The 15,509-nt window shown below is 44.2% G+C and overlaps 1 protein-coding gene and 1 long non-coding RNA gene across 3 annotated transcripts in view; one reads left to right on the top strand and one right to left on the bottom strand.

The window, feature by feature from the left end:
- Positions 1-15,509, top strand: part of LOC149325017 (protein 5NUC-like) — a 219,060-nt gene that overhangs the window by 99,378 nt on the left and 104,173 nt on the right. The window lies entirely within an intron of this gene.
- Positions 5,093-14,538, bottom strand: LOC149325018 (uncharacterized). The gene is made up of 3 exons (XR_016286038.1): positions 13,541-14,538; positions 12,919-12,994; positions 5,093-5,376 (listed from the first exon to the last, which is right to left on the bottom strand). It is a non-coding gene; the product is annotated as an uncharacterized LOC149325018 (long non-coding RNA).

Raw genomic sequence — 15,509 nt, 5'->3', positions numbered from 1 at the left:
TACGCCTTGCTCGACGGTAAATTGTTTTTTGAGAAAACGAAATGTATCTCTCTTGCTTATGTCGTTTGACACCTGAACCTCACCGTAAGGGAATGGAGGAAGATGGGAGTGAACGAAGACGCGTATTAGCTAGACGCGCCTTTGTTCTTTCCAAACCTTCGAGCTGGCATGGCGGAGTGGTTAGCGCGCTCATTTCGCACTCCGGAGACCCTGGTTCGATTCACCAACTCGACCAATTTCCTACTGGGTTTTATTTATTTATGTGGTCTGTCTAGAAAGGCTAATTAGGCTAATTGGTCTTTACCATTGCTCTAATGCCATCCATCATGTCTTGTCACTCACCTGTAAAATGATGGAACGCTCTAGAATTTTCGACACAATGTCTATGAAACGTCTAATCATTCATCATCATCATCAGCCTGACTACACCCACTGCAGGGCAAAGGCCTCTCCCATGTCTCTCCAATTAACCCTGTCCTTTGTCAGTTGCCGCCACTGTATCCCCGCAAACTTCTTAATCTCATCCGCACACCTATAACTTTCTGCCGTCCCCTGCTACGTTTGCTTTCTCTAGGAATCCACTCCCTTACCCTTAAGGACCAGCGGTTATCTCGCCTTCGCATTACATGCCCTGCCCAAGCCCATTTCTTCCTCTTGATTTCAACTAAGATGTCATGAACCCGCGTTTGTTCCCTCACCCACTCCGCCCGCTTTCGATCTCTTAACGTTACACCTATCATTTTCCTTTCCACAGCTCGCTGCGTTGTTCTTAAACTGAACCCTCTTTGTTAGCCTCCACGATTCTGCCCCATAGGTGAGTACCGGTAGGATACAGCTGTTGTATACTTTTCACTTCAGGGATATTGGTAAGCTACCATTCATGATCTGAGAGAACCTGCCATATGCGCTCCACCTCATTCTTATTCTTCTAGTTATTTCCCTCTCATGATCCGGATCTGCGGTCATTATCTGCCCTAAGTAGACATATTCTCTTATTACGTCCAGCACCTCGCTACCAATTTCGAACTGCTGTTCCTTGGCTAGGCTGTTGAACATTACTTTGGTTTTCTGCATGTTAATTCTTAGCCCCACCGTTCTGCTCTGCCTGTCTAACTGATTCATCATGCTTTGCAGTTCTTGTCCTCAGTGGCTTAGCAAGGCAATGTCATCAGCGAATCGCAAATTACTCAGGTATTCTCCATTAACTCTTAACCCCAACTGTTCCCATTCCAGTCCCCGGAATACCTCCTGTAAGCAGGCAGTGAAGAGCATTGGCGAGATCGTGTCTCCCTGCCTGACACCTTTCCGTATTGGAATTTTATTGCTGACTTTTATAGAGAACTATAGTAGCTGTACAATCGTTATAAATATCTTCCAATATTTTCACATAGCACTCTTCTACACCCTGATTCCGCAATGCCTGCATGACAGCTGAGGTTTCCACTGAGCCAAATGCTTTCTCGTAATCAATGAAGGCTATACAGGGTGTTTCACCTAAGACTTTCTGCAATTTTTAAAAATAAGCTGTTTGAATTAGATGCGCGCCTTTTCTGGCATAGCATTGTCAGTGGTGTAGTACATCATAATGCAGCTAAGACGTTCTAACTAGCAGGCTTGTTAACCAATATTTAATAGTTAACTTTTAAACTATTACCGTTGGGCTCCTTAATTATTGAGAGGCATGTAGCCCACCGTAAGTAATGTCCATATCCGTTTTTAGAATTTCGAGAACGCGATTATCCTCGGCGCTGTGGCCCAACAAATTTTGGCTATTTCGACGAGTTAGGCTCACTGGAGAGATTGCTTTGCCTGCAAGCTTCTCAGACCGCATGTATTTTGGCGCGATGTAGGCGAAATTTGTTGGGCCACAGCGCCGAGGATAATCGCGTTCTCGAAATTTTAAAAACGGATATGGACATTACTTACGGTGGGCTGCATGCCTCTCAATAATTAAGGAGCCCAACGGTAATAGTTTAAAAGTTAACTATTAAATATTGGTTAACAAGCCTGCTAATTAGCACGTCTTTGTTGAATTATGATGTACTACACCACTGACAATGCCATGCCAGAAAAGCGCGCATCTAATTCAAATAGCTTATTTTAAAAAATTGCAGAAAGTCTTATACCTGTGCTACACGGGTACTTTCGAATGACATCTGAGTCGAATGGCATTCGAGACTTGGAATGGCATTCGAACTCGACGGACTCCCGCGGTGCTACACGGCACTTTCCAAACGCATTCGAAATTCTCGGCTCGTTTTCAGTGTACAACGACGACGACGGTCACACTAGTCCGACAACGGCACTATCACGGTGAACAGCATCATGTGATTATAGTGAACTATCCAGTTCACTTTAATATTGTAGTGGGACAAGTTTTTTGGCTAAACGACACATCGGCGGACGGTCAGCCTTCATATGCCCTCGGGAGTTCGGCGGCTGAGCGAAAACACGCTGATGAGGGGACAGTGCGAATACATGCGCGCTTATACATTATCAGTATTGGAAATAAGCGAAACGAACGGCTATATTTCACATGTGCACACTTGGACACTCGATAGCGATAACCACTTGCCAAATTAATTTCAGTCGACGACGACTCCGTTCCCTTCAGCGACGACTAGGCCTAGCGAATCCGCAGGGTTGGATCGGTGATTGCGGTGGTTGTGAAGAATGAATTCACAAGTTTTAGCGAATGCAAATGGTCAACGAGTGTAGTTTTGACAACAGGGACATGAAATCAACTATTGCTTACATCGCAGGACGCGCATACGATGAACGGGAAGCGGCGGTGTGACACGAGCTGCCGAGCAGTGCTTTACGGCCAGCAGCAGTCGTCGCCGTCGCTAGCTTGTAACTAACAAGTTAGGCCATTTTAGTTAACGCGAACGGTCACCAAACATACTTCTGGATAAAGTAGCTTAAAATAAAGTACTGGGCATGTTGGAGGAAGCCGGGAAAATTAGCGAGAAGCGCCGATCATCCGATGTCAACAATCCGGCTGTCAAGTGTTTCTCAGGCGAGCGATCGTGTCGGCGCTTCCCACAGATTGTCGCACTGCGTAAACAAGCACGCGTACAACCGGTACAGAAGAGAAGAGATTATTTAATAGAACTAAAGCGAATATTTCGTTTTGTGTCTTGCAAACGAGCACAAGCTGTTCATACGAAGCGATGTAAACCAATGTAAACAGCAGTATGACTGCAGTCGTCCTCATCGGCGCACTCCTGGGGAAATTTCATGCTCACGCGGTAAATGTTCATTGGTGTACTATTATCTGCAAGCACTCACCTAGACGGAACACGAACTATTTGCTAAACAAACAGCAGAAAAAAGCGAGTAGCGGGTATCGAAATGAACAGCCACAGAGCCGAAAGCAGTCGCGCGGCGGTGGGCGGGGCGAAGAGACGGCGGCGGCGACGGCTATTGGTTGGTTCGGGCTGTGTTCGCGTTTCGAAGGCATTCCAAAATCTGGAATGTCTCCGCGGAGCTCCTTCGACTGGAAAGTCATTCCAACCGAATGCCGTTCAAAAACGTCGTGTAGCAGCGCACGTTTGGCATTCGAGTCGAATGACGTTCGGTTGGAAGGCATTCGAAACGCCCGTGTAGCAAGAAACACCCTGTATATAGGGGTTGGTTATATTCTGCGCATTTCTCTATCACCTGATTGATAGTGTGAATGTGATCTATTGTCGAGTATCCTTTACGAAAGCCTGCCTGATCATTTGGTTGACTAAAGTCCAAGGTTGTCCTGACTCTATTAGCGATTTCCTTAGTAAATGCCTTGTAGGCAACGGACAATAAGCTGATTGGTCTGTAATTCTTCAAGTCCTTGACGGCTCCTTTCTTATGAATTAAGATAATGTTAGCGTTCTTCCAAGCTTCAGGTATTCTCGAGGTCACAAGGCATTGCGTATACAGGGTGGCTAGTTTTTGTAGCACAATCTCTCCTCCGTCCTTCAACAAATCTGCTGTTACTTGATCCTCACTAGCTACTTTCCCTCTTTGCATTGCTCCTAAGGCTTTCTTTACTTCCTCCTTCGTTACTGGCAGGATGTCCCATTGCTGTGCTCGACTGCCTCCCTCAGTAACTTTATCATTGCATTCGCTACTATATAGATTTGTGTAGAACTCTTCGGCTAATTCAACTATCTTATCCATATTGCTGATGACATGGCCCTGTTTGTCTTTTAGCGCATACATCTGGTTTTTACCTATGCCCAGTTTTCTCCTCACTGATTTTAGGGTACCTCCGTTCCTTAAAGCATGCTCGATTTTTCCCATGTTAAACTTTCTTATGTCGGCTACCTTGCGCTTATTTATTAACTTCGATAGCTCTGCTAGTTCTATCCTGTCTGTGGAGTTAGACGTCCTCATGCTTTGACGTTTCTTAATCAGATCTTTAGTCTCCTGAGATAGCTTGCTGGTATCCTGTCGAACAATCCTACCACCTACTTCTGCGGCGCACTCTGTAATGATAGCTGTAAGATTATCATTCATTGTTTCAACACTACGGTCATCACTCTTAGAACTAAAGGAGTGCAGAGGAGTGCCCAGAACACACTTTGAAGGAGTATTCGCTTGTCCCATATTCCACTCCTTTTTCCAGAATAAAATTACTCCCTCTGGACAAAGAGTGATCCAACACCTACTCAAGGAGTACTGTACTACTCCTGCAATAGAGTACAGGCACTCCTCCGAGGGAGTAAAGCTACCACATTGAAACAGCATCCTACTACTCTTTCAGGTAGAGTTCCAGGACTCCGTTTGTTAGAGTGACTATACTCCTTCAAGGAGTATCAGCCTAGATCTTATTTTACTCCTTCAAAAGGAGTTTCACGTGTTTTCAATGTATCCTACTAATTTTCTTATTTCACATATTCTTCAGAGCAAATTGGTCATATGTTTTGCAGGATCCACCTGCGCTACATCTACAAAAGAGTAATGAGCAAAAGGGATTATAATTTTTGCTCATACAACTACTTTATGGCTACACTACAGTTTGCACATTAGTATGGTGCTCTGTCTGCGTTGGGAATAACAATGGTTCAAGAAATAATGACACAAATGTACAACACTGACAACTTTTATTTCTCAAGTCATTGCTGTGATTGCTGTGGCTGCCCAAAACACGCTCGGGAGGCACTCGCTAGGATCAAGCCCCATTAGTGTCTCAAGCAGCAGACAAGCCCGCTTTGTTTTTGGGGTGTACTTGACATTAAATGCCAAGAACACTGCCAAAAGCAAAGTAAACCCATCTACCAAATCCACCGCAGTGAGCTGTAAGCGCTCAAAAGAAACTAAGATGCTGGATGATGCCGTAGCTTGCTCGGCTGAGTGAAGGAGCTTTGGCTATGCGTGCATTTCTCCGGGTGCCTGCAAACATGAATGAAAATAATGCAAGTAAGAGTCAATTCCAATGCCCTTTTCATACTATCCTGCATATAACCCCATGAAGAAAAAGAAAGAATACAACTAGAATGTACTGATCGTGTGTGTCATGTCGCCACTAGTGTGTACCTATATTGTTACCAAGTGCAGACACCTTTCATTGCAAACCTTCATTCAGAGCTACAATTTTATGAAGCCCAATACAATTATCACTATGCTAGTCCTTTCAAAAGCTGTGTGCATGTAAAACAAGCACATATTTACCAAATGAAAATTTTAACATGAGCAACCTCTTCTGCAAGTATCATGATCAGCCTGACTACGCCTACTGCAGGGCAAAGGCCTCTCCCATGTTCTCCAATTAACCCTGTCCTTCGCCAGCTATGTCCACCGTGTTCCTGCAAACCTCCGCCCATGGAACTTTTTGCTGCTTCCTGCTACGTTTTCCTTCTCTTGGAATCCACTCCGTTACCCTTAAGGACCAGCGATTATCTTGCCTTCGTCTTACATGCCCTGCCCAACCACCCTTTTTTCTCCTGATTTCGACTAGGATGTCTTCAACCCGCGTTTGTTCCCTCACCCACTCCGCCCGCTTCCGATCTCTTAACGTTACACCTATCATTTTTATTTCCATAGCTCGTTGCGTTGTCCTTAACTTAAGCTGAACCCTCTTCAATAGCCGCCACGTTTCTGCCCCATAGGTGAATACCGGTAGGATACAGCTGTTGTATACTTTTCTCTTGAGGGGTATTGAAAACTGCCATTCATGATCTGAGAGAACCTGCCTATATGCACTCCGCCCCATCCATATTCCTCTAGTTATTACCCTTCATGATCCGGATCAGCGGTAAATGTAAATGTATTCCCTTATCACTTCCAGTCATTTCTAAAACCACACCTATTGTGCTTGACGGTTTCTTGTCACGTAATACATTGTGCAGTTTAAAATATAGGGTAACCTTATGTATCAGCAGCGCGAACACCACACAGGAAGAAGGAGAAGAAGGTAAAGAGCGCTGAACTTCCAACTTTTATTTGAGCAAAAATTGAACCCGCACTTTTATACACATACCAGGTAAAATCCCACCAGGGGGGTAACCAAAGCGTGCTATCGAATTCGGACCAACACGATGTCCAGGGCATCAAAAAGATAACTACTATCGCACTATACAAAGACTTCCATGAAAAGCACGAATGACATGCGGAAAAAAAAACAAGACAATGTAAAGAACAGGGTTCAGTGTGCGCAAATGGAAAAATGGAAAAACAGGGTTGAGGGCGCGAATTTTGCTAAAACCATGAGAAGGCAAGAACACGGTAAAAAAGTAAAAACAGGGTTGAGTGTGCGCAAATGGAAAAAATGGAAAAACAGGGTTGAGGGCGCGAATTTTGCTAAAAGAAGAAAAAAAAACATGAGAAGGCGAGACACGGTAACAACGTAAGCGATGCGAAGGGATGAGCGCCAACAATTAACACGGCTAGAACTAAAATGCAGTGTGCCCCTAAAAGCCAGGTAAAGTCAGGTAAAACCAGAGGGAAAGGTGATTTCTTTTTCAGATAATGAGATGGAAGGGGTGCTTACGCAACCTTCTTTGAGCCCTGAGATGTAGGTAGCTTCAATGATTTCGCGTGTTAGTTGGTTTTTATGTTTCTTTAAGACGGTTGCTTTCTTAAAATGAGGAATGCACTTCTTTTGGCTGTCACATACGCTGCAATGGGCGGGCAGGTTCCTCAACGGCGCCCCAGATAGATCGTTCCTATGTTCCATTAACCTTTCGTTTAAGCATCTTCCTGTTTGGCCTATGTACGCCTTACCGCAAGCTAAAGGTATAGAGTATACAACACCCTCCGCACAAGGCACAAAAGGATCTCGGTGCCCGGTTGTACAGCTACTATTCTTTTTCTTTTTATTAACTTTGTTGCACAGGCTTGACAGGCGCAGAGGGGCTGAAAAGAAGGCCACTGCGGCCTTCCAAAATGAGTGTGGCGTTTCTGCGGATGGCTTCATTGAATTGCTATGCGCTTACCTAAAATCAACAGTGGCAGAGTGGAACGGTTCGAGATTCATACAAAAGCAAGGCATATGTATAGGGTCATGCATCGCCCCCATTTTGAGCGACCTTTTCCTCGCTATGCATGACAGATCCTTGAAGGACAAGCTTGAGTCTTCAAGCGTTCTAAAAATTTTCCAGTACGTCGATGACTTCCTGGTCCTCTTAGATTGCGACACTGAAGCCTTTAAAACAGAAGCAACTCAAGTCCTCCACACTTTTTCTAATACTATATCACCTCTTGAAGTTACTCATGAATTCCCAGAACAAAACGCCATGCGGTTTTTAGAGTTAAAGTTGTTTTTCGGAGAGGACCATGTGTGCTGGTTATTTGAACCAAGAGCCAATAAGCCCATCCTACCCTACGATTCAGCCCATTCAAAACTTGTAAAAAGGAACATCGTGAAGTCAACTTTTAAGAACGCACTCACAAAATCTTGTGAACACAGGTTGCAGGACAGTTTTTCGAGCCAAGTGCTGAGGCTGACGCAATCAGGATACCCGCAATCTCTCCTTTCGTCTGTTGCAAAAAAAGTCCTGATAAGTATGAAGCATGAATGTGAAGCCCCGGATGATACGTGACAGCGGAACAAAAAGGTCGCCGTTCTGCCATACCTGCACCAAATCTCGCATAATCTGAAGAAAATTGGCAGAAAAGCAGGCGTAGACGTAGTCTTTTCAGCCCCTCTGCGCCTGTCAAGCCTGTGCAACAAAGTTAATAAAAAGAAAAAGAATAGTAGCTGTACAACCAGGCACCGAGATCCTTTTGTGCCTTGTGCGAAGGGTATTGTATACTCTATACCTTTAGCTTGCGGTAAGGCGTACATAGGCCAAACAGGAAGATGCTTAAACGAAAGGTTAATGGAACATAGGAACGATCTAACTGGGGCGCCGTTGAGGAACCTGCCCGCCCATTGCAGCGTATGTGACAGCCAAAAGAAGTGCATTCCTCATTTTAAGAAAGCAACCGTCTTAAAGAAACATAAAAACCAACTAACATGCGAAATCATTGAAGCTACCTACATCTCAGGGCTCAAAGAAGGTTGCGTAAGCACCCCTTCCATCTCATTATCTGAAAAAGAAATCACCTTTCCCTCTGGTTTTTCCTGATTTTACCTGGCTTTTAGGGGCACACTGCATTTTAGTTCTAGCCGTGTTAATTGTTGGCGCTCATCCCTTCGCATCGCTTACGTTGTTACCGTGTCTCGCCTTCTCATGTGTTTTTTTTTCTTCTTTTAGCAAAATTCGCGCCCTCAACCCTGTTTTTCCATTTTTTCCATTTGCGCACACTCAACCCTGTTTTTTACATTGTCTTGCTTTTTTTTTTCCGCATGTCATTCGTGCTTTTCATGGAAGTCTTTGTATAGTGTGATAGTAGTTATCATTATGATGCCCTGGACATCGTGTTGGTCCCGATTCGATAGCACGCCTTGATTACCCCCCTGGTGGGATTTTACCTGGTATGTGTATAAAAGTGCGGGTTCAATTTTTGCTCAAATAAAAGTTTGAAGTTCAGCGCTCTTTACCTTCTTCTCCTTCTTCCTGTGTTGTGTTCGCGCTGCTGATACATATGGATCGCAACCAACTAGCCCGACAGATGGTGTTATTCAGGGTAACCTTGAATCGGGAAAACACTTAAACCAATGACAGTTTTCTTGCTGAAGAGAAATGGCTGTTGCAATTCCTGTTTCTCAGATACCATTAACTGAATTTCATGCTCTAAAATAGTGAAGGAAAAATTCAAAATTTTTCATCTCAAAGAGGCAGACAACAAATTTCAGTTTGGTTTGGGTTGGTTTATGGGGTTTAACATCCCAAAGCGACCCAGGCTATGAGAGACGCCGTAGTGAAGGGCTCCGGAAATTTCAACCACCTGGGGTTCTTTAACGTGCACTGACATCGCACAGTACACGGGCCTCTAGAATTTCTCCTCCAAAGAAATTCCAGCCGCCGCGGCCGGGATCGAACCCGCGTCTTTCGGGTCAGCAGCCGAGCAAATTTCAGTTGCACATTTTTTTTTGTTTTTAATGATGCATAAGGCATTACTATGCACGGATAACCACACAGTATTCGCCTATGACTGCTAAATAATTTGTAATTAAATATCTTCTCTCTCCTGCTTCACTTTTAAAAACTGAGCAATGGCAATGGCATCAAAGGTCAGTATAAGCCAGGGGAGGCATGAGGAAAACTGCAATATAATTGCGGCTTCGTCATTCATTGTGATTCAGACTCTTAAGGCAGGCTGGCTTTAGCATTGTAACTAATTAAAACGATGAAGTAGCGATATCGTAGCTTTTTTGTGCCTTCCATAATCTATACTGAACATTGATGTCATAGCAATTGCTATGCTATTGAAACAGGGAAGAAAAGAAATCTGGTTGTAATTATTTAGCGATTGGAGACGAATACTATGCAACAATTCTATGTATACGAATGCCCAGCACGTCGCTACAAAGAACACACATAACCAAAAATTTGGTGTTTATACTCATTTAAGGTAATACTACTTCCCACGCAAGAACACGACAGCCATGTGTAAACTTTTTGCTTTCATAGTAATAAAATCTATCCAACGACAAGTTAGGCGCAGCATGTCTGCTCTTTATAAATATGCAATACTGACAATGTTTGACACTAGCATTTGGCATGAACGAGATAACTGTGATTACTTCGCACATTACGTGCCAGTCCATACTATTATGCACAATTTAGATTTGCAAATGTAATGCGTAATTCTCTGACTGCCACGTTAGTGCACTGCAAACCAATGAAGTTGTCTTGCATTTGCAATGTTCTCACTACTTTTATGCAACACTGATCACTTCAGTATATCTGCATCGATCTGTAGACGGCCACGGGATAGCTAGAATTAAGGCTATTTTATGTGATGGAAACCATTGACTAGACAACAAAGAAGAAAAGCCTCAACTACTGTCCTGGTGCTGGGACGTCTAATAAGAGCTCAGAAAGACTCGGTTTCAATACGCCAGACCCTCCGCATAACATTACCCTGTGCGAAAATACCCCACCCCACCCTAGCTTAATTTCTGTCCACATGCACCAAGGCTCACTGCACCTGTTATAAATATTGCCCTAAATATTGCAATCAAGCTGCCCGTGTATGCATAGACTATCTGTGCATGGAGAAAGAAAGAAGTTGTTAGGAATGTTTCACACCAAAAACAGAAAAAAAGCAGCCTGTTTCTCAGAAACAGCTAAGAGCATGAAATGGTGTGTCCAAAAAGATTAGGCTGCTTTGTACTTATTTATGACAACGAGAACTGTCAGAGCTGCGCTTTCAAAAATTCAGGAGCTTTGTGCACAAATGTAGCTTCCGTATGCACGTCTTGCAGCACCAATGCTTCCGAATTGAAACGACCGATGAATATGCACAGGAAAAAGCAAATAGAGAGCGCTTGAATTTAAAAGAAAAGCTACCTTGCACAATCAGAAATTTCGCGACAGAACCTTCCAAACAGTGACGTGTACTGGTTGCGGTATACGGAATATATACCTAGCAAATAAGTGTGCGCTTTGTTAACGAGCGGGATTCTTTGGCGGCAATGCTACAGCTCCAATTCCGAAAACCTAACGGTGCAAAAATTGAGTTTTCAAAATACGTGTGAATGCACGATACACTTTTGCACGTATTTAGAACTTTCAGTTGTGAAACACAGACAACGAATCTTGTGTATGTGTCTTCCTTGGCTGGTAAAAAAATTCTTCTATAAGTCTCCAGTTTCCCTGTGTACTCCACAAATTCTAGGATCCCTGTCCGCTACACGTCAAATTTCACTGAAGCGAAAGTAATACAACCGACAGCTGATGATCTGCTAGGGCAACAGGATTTCAAAAGTTTGAGAAGGGCAGTGGGAGTCCAATCCAGGTGGAGTAGTGAAATTTGACTAGTAACAGACAGGGATCCTCCAATCTGTGGAGGACACCGGCAAATTGGAGACTTACGGAGGAATATCTTTACCCGCCAAGGAACACGCATACACAAGAGAGGACCACAGAGGACTACGGCTTTTACCAGCCCTTGTCCTGTGCGGTTCTCTCTTGTGTATGCGTCTTTTTTGGCTGGTAAAAAAATTCTTCCATAAGTCTCCAATTTGCCTGTGTCCTCAACAAACCGCAGGATCCCTGTCCACTACTAGTCAAATATTTCAACTCCACCTGGCTTGGACTCCCACCGCCCTTCTCTGTGGAGAAAGGGTGACAGCAGCTGGCAAAGGACAAGGTTAACTGCAGATCAACTGGGGAAGCATTATCCTGCACTGATTTTGACGGCAGGTTCACAAGACAAACAAAATCAACTCGAGGAGCGGGGTGCACATCATGTGACTGAATGTCAATGGCCAGTGAAAATGGCACCAGCACTGTGGAATGCACATGCAGAAAACGAGACGCATTTTTTTTGTCAACTTTGAGTAGCAGTCTACTGCAATTTTAAAGAGCAAAGCTCTCAAGTATGGCAACACTGGCACTTTTTGTTTTACTGGGGTGAGGGTCGTCGTGAGGGTTGAAGTCCATATTTCTTTTCTATCCACTGTGTTAGTTGCGAGCTATGTTTACCTAATAGGGGCTGGGCATCTAACATCACCGTTATTTCTTTGCAGCAGTTAAAACAATACAGCATACATTTTATAACATGCTTAACGAATTTTTGGGAGCAGCATGCTTTTACCCTTCTACTATTTGTTGCTACTGAATCAGTTTGGCGTTGACAAAAGATCTGTAATAAGGAGTAATTACTCATTGACATCCACTCGAGCACAGCCAAACGGCTACAAAGGAAAGCTATACAGCTTTCACAGAAACTTCATAGTTAAAGAAAGATTCGTCCTGGTCCGGTGTTCGAACTCAGAACCACCACTTCACTGGAGCAGTTGCTCTATCAATTTGTCCAACCTGGACGGCAAGCTTATGGTAGGGCGAGAGCGAAGTGATCAATAACTCGAGTGGGAACTGTGTTGGTCCAATGTTTTAGGACCCCTAAAACACTGGACAAACTCAGTTCCCGCTTCATGTTACCTCTAAAACATTGGACAAACTGAGTTCCCGCTTCTTGTTACAATACTGAGTGACATTTTGGTCTATACACCAGAAATACCGGTAAAGCATCATGATAGAACACAATGTTTTTTAAAGGGATAAAGGAATATGTTCGCCCTTTCAGAGGGCACATATGCATATGAGGCAACATGTGTGAAATAGTCACTCCACCTGAAGCAGTGTAAATTCCATTATGTTAACAGCAGCAGTCAAAAGCTTCATGAGCGACTATTTCATACAGATCATGTAATTACATTCATGTAATTCAGGATCAGATTCATGTGATTATACAGGGAGGTACTGCTGCTAAGTGCACGTAGAGCTCTGCATGCATTTCTAAACCCGGCTGTGAGTCTATGTCTACGAAATTTTTCTAAATAGGCAGGTAAGGTATGCATCACTGGAAAACAATACCTACCACAAACAGCTGAGGAGAGATAGCACAGCCAAAAGCTGGAAGCACGAATGGCCCAGTAGATACTGGCAGCTGGCAACTGCAAATAAATATGTCAAAGCAACTGTTGTCAGTGGCCGTAACAATGTCATGAATGACAAGAGAAGAAATTGTCTACTGCTTCATAAATTAGAATAAGGTATTCACATAGGAACACAAAAAGCAATGAGATGGCCCATGACAAAAGAAATGAACAGATTGTATGTGATGTACCGATATACATTTTTTCAGTAGATTTACATGACTGTCACAACCGCATAGAAAGATGAGCAGGCTGGAATACCACTATTTTTATGCATGATGAAAAGAGCGCAACTATTCGAATATAGCATGCACAGGATTTAATTATTACTACTAGGGTGCTTTGGAGCAGCACCGAAGCTATTTTTAAATTGAACGTAGCGACCAGTAGACCCGTCTGCTTTGCACAAATGACGAGAGGATGGAAAAGGCATGCATTCATTGGCAAGAAGCACGATATCTCACATCACAGCATGAAACGAAAATTGGTATTGGATTTAACAAATCTGCACAGAAATAAAAACTGCCTAGTGGCAATGCAAGTAAGAGCAAGGGAAAAAAATACCGAAGAAAACTGGTGAGTGTGGTGCAGGGAGGTCTGTGGGTAGGGTCTCGTGCCTGGGAATAGTTCCGAGCGCGGAGAATCGCCGGCAGCACAGCTGGTGGCAGTCAACCAAGAATAAATAAGAGAAAGTGAAAATCAATAACAAACCATCACCGATATAGCGAACGACTTGAAAGCGGGCCGCACAAACGAGGGATATAGCAAAAAGCTTGAAATCCTAAATAAGTGCGCAGTTGCATCCCAAACAGTTCTCAAAATCTGAAGGCGAGGAAGCATCGACACCTACACCTCAGGGCAGACGCAAGAACGATCTAACTTTGACATAATACTGTGTCAAATTCTGTTCCATGGGGAAGCACAGATAAAAATTTACAAATGACTAGGCAAGGGATATGCCCCAGCCTTTTACACGCGATCATTGTCCCCGAAAAAATTGTATGACAAATATTAAGGCGTAAGCACTAATCCGACGAGTACACACACTGAGCACTGTCTGTTGGCAGCTGGCCTAGCGCGAGTGCTCTGTCGCGCGGCACTGCCGCTCATCGTCATCTTCTAAGTAGCACAAATCAATCCGACGGGCACCAGCCGCGAGGCAACTCGACCGTTGTCAGTTCCCTTGTCTGTCCGCAGCTGGCCTAGCAAGAGCGCTCTCTAACGTGGCACTGCACGCTCATCATCCTCTCCTACGTAGCACAAATCTATGCTATTGGAATGTAGTAAACATTGTCTGTTGTTTTTCGCAGCGCTAGCAAGCGACCGCATAACTCTGTTGTGATAACTGGTGGCCGCGGCCGACAGCGCGCCTGAATACGTAGTGCGCGGGCCGCGGGCGAACGGACCGTCGTGTGAATCGGGCTTAACGCATTATAGCTGAGGCAACCGCACGCAGACTGCCTGCACTGCCATCCCTATATAGGCGCACACTAATAACGCGTGCGAATAGAGATCAGAAGTAAAGAAACGTACACGGGACTCACCGTTCAGACGGCTCATCAAGGCTTAGGAAAACCGCACATTCTTCTTCGTTGCCTCTCCAGATGACAAGAAGTCGTAGCGCTACCTTTCTTCACGGCTTTACCCGTTCAAAATCACCAGTGTTGACAGGGCGTAATTCTCGTCGTTGGTTTCCAAAACACACTTGTGTTCTTCATACACGTCCACCGCACGAGCACTCAAACAATGCTACGAAAACCCAAATAACACAAAACGTGACGACGGCTGCAGTTTTGCTTCGTTGAAAAAACCTACAAATGCGCTTTTTTTATTACTAATATTTGAATTGTGTTCCCAACAAAAACAAATTATATTTTTTCATTTTATTTCTTTATTAAATGCGAATACCAAAGCGCTTTTAGATACTTTTGCTGACATGTCGTTTGTAGAAGCTGCGATCCTGTGATCCCATCCCCGGGTGTCCTAGCAGACGACGGCGCAGACGACGCTGTTGACGGAATGCAATTTCGATTGACGGCAGCGAAAATCCCTTAAATGCGACAAAAAACGCAAAGAAACGCACCGTATCGCAAACTGGTCCATATCAAGGATATGTTCGACGCGAGCGGTAGGACAAAGAGCTGCTGCGATGCATTACTCAACGCGACACTGGCATGCTCGACGGAGACATGAAACAGAGCTTAAATGTGACCCGTACAAGCGGATTACTGTGATATCAACTGCGTTACGGAACTACGACGATACTTGCTTCACACTTTAGCTTATATGCAACAGCGGCCCGCACTCGCCGCATCCTGTTCGAGTGTACTTTCACTAGCAAGAGCCCACATGCATGGAAGCCGACAGAAGCAACTGTCTTTTCGAGTTCAGATTGTTCCGAGAAATACGAGCAGCTTACTTTAGCACGTACTCGAATTCAAGTTCGCAGACTGTGTCTCACGTACGGTGACGATGGCGTCGAGGACGAGCTTAAGAATCGCCTTAACGTGGCCGCAACGCAGCCAGCATTCGT

This window comes from Amblyomma mixtum, chromosome 10 (assembly GCF_055824585.1).
Source record: "Amblyomma mixtum isolate Tamu chromosome 10, ASM5582458v1, whole genome shotgun sequence".
Classification (NCBI taxonomy): Eukaryota; Metazoa; Arthropoda; class Arachnida; order Ixodida; family Ixodidae; genus Amblyomma; species Amblyomma mixtum.
Note: the sequence above shows the minus strand (reverse complement) of the source record. Positions and strands in the feature narration are given on the sequence as shown.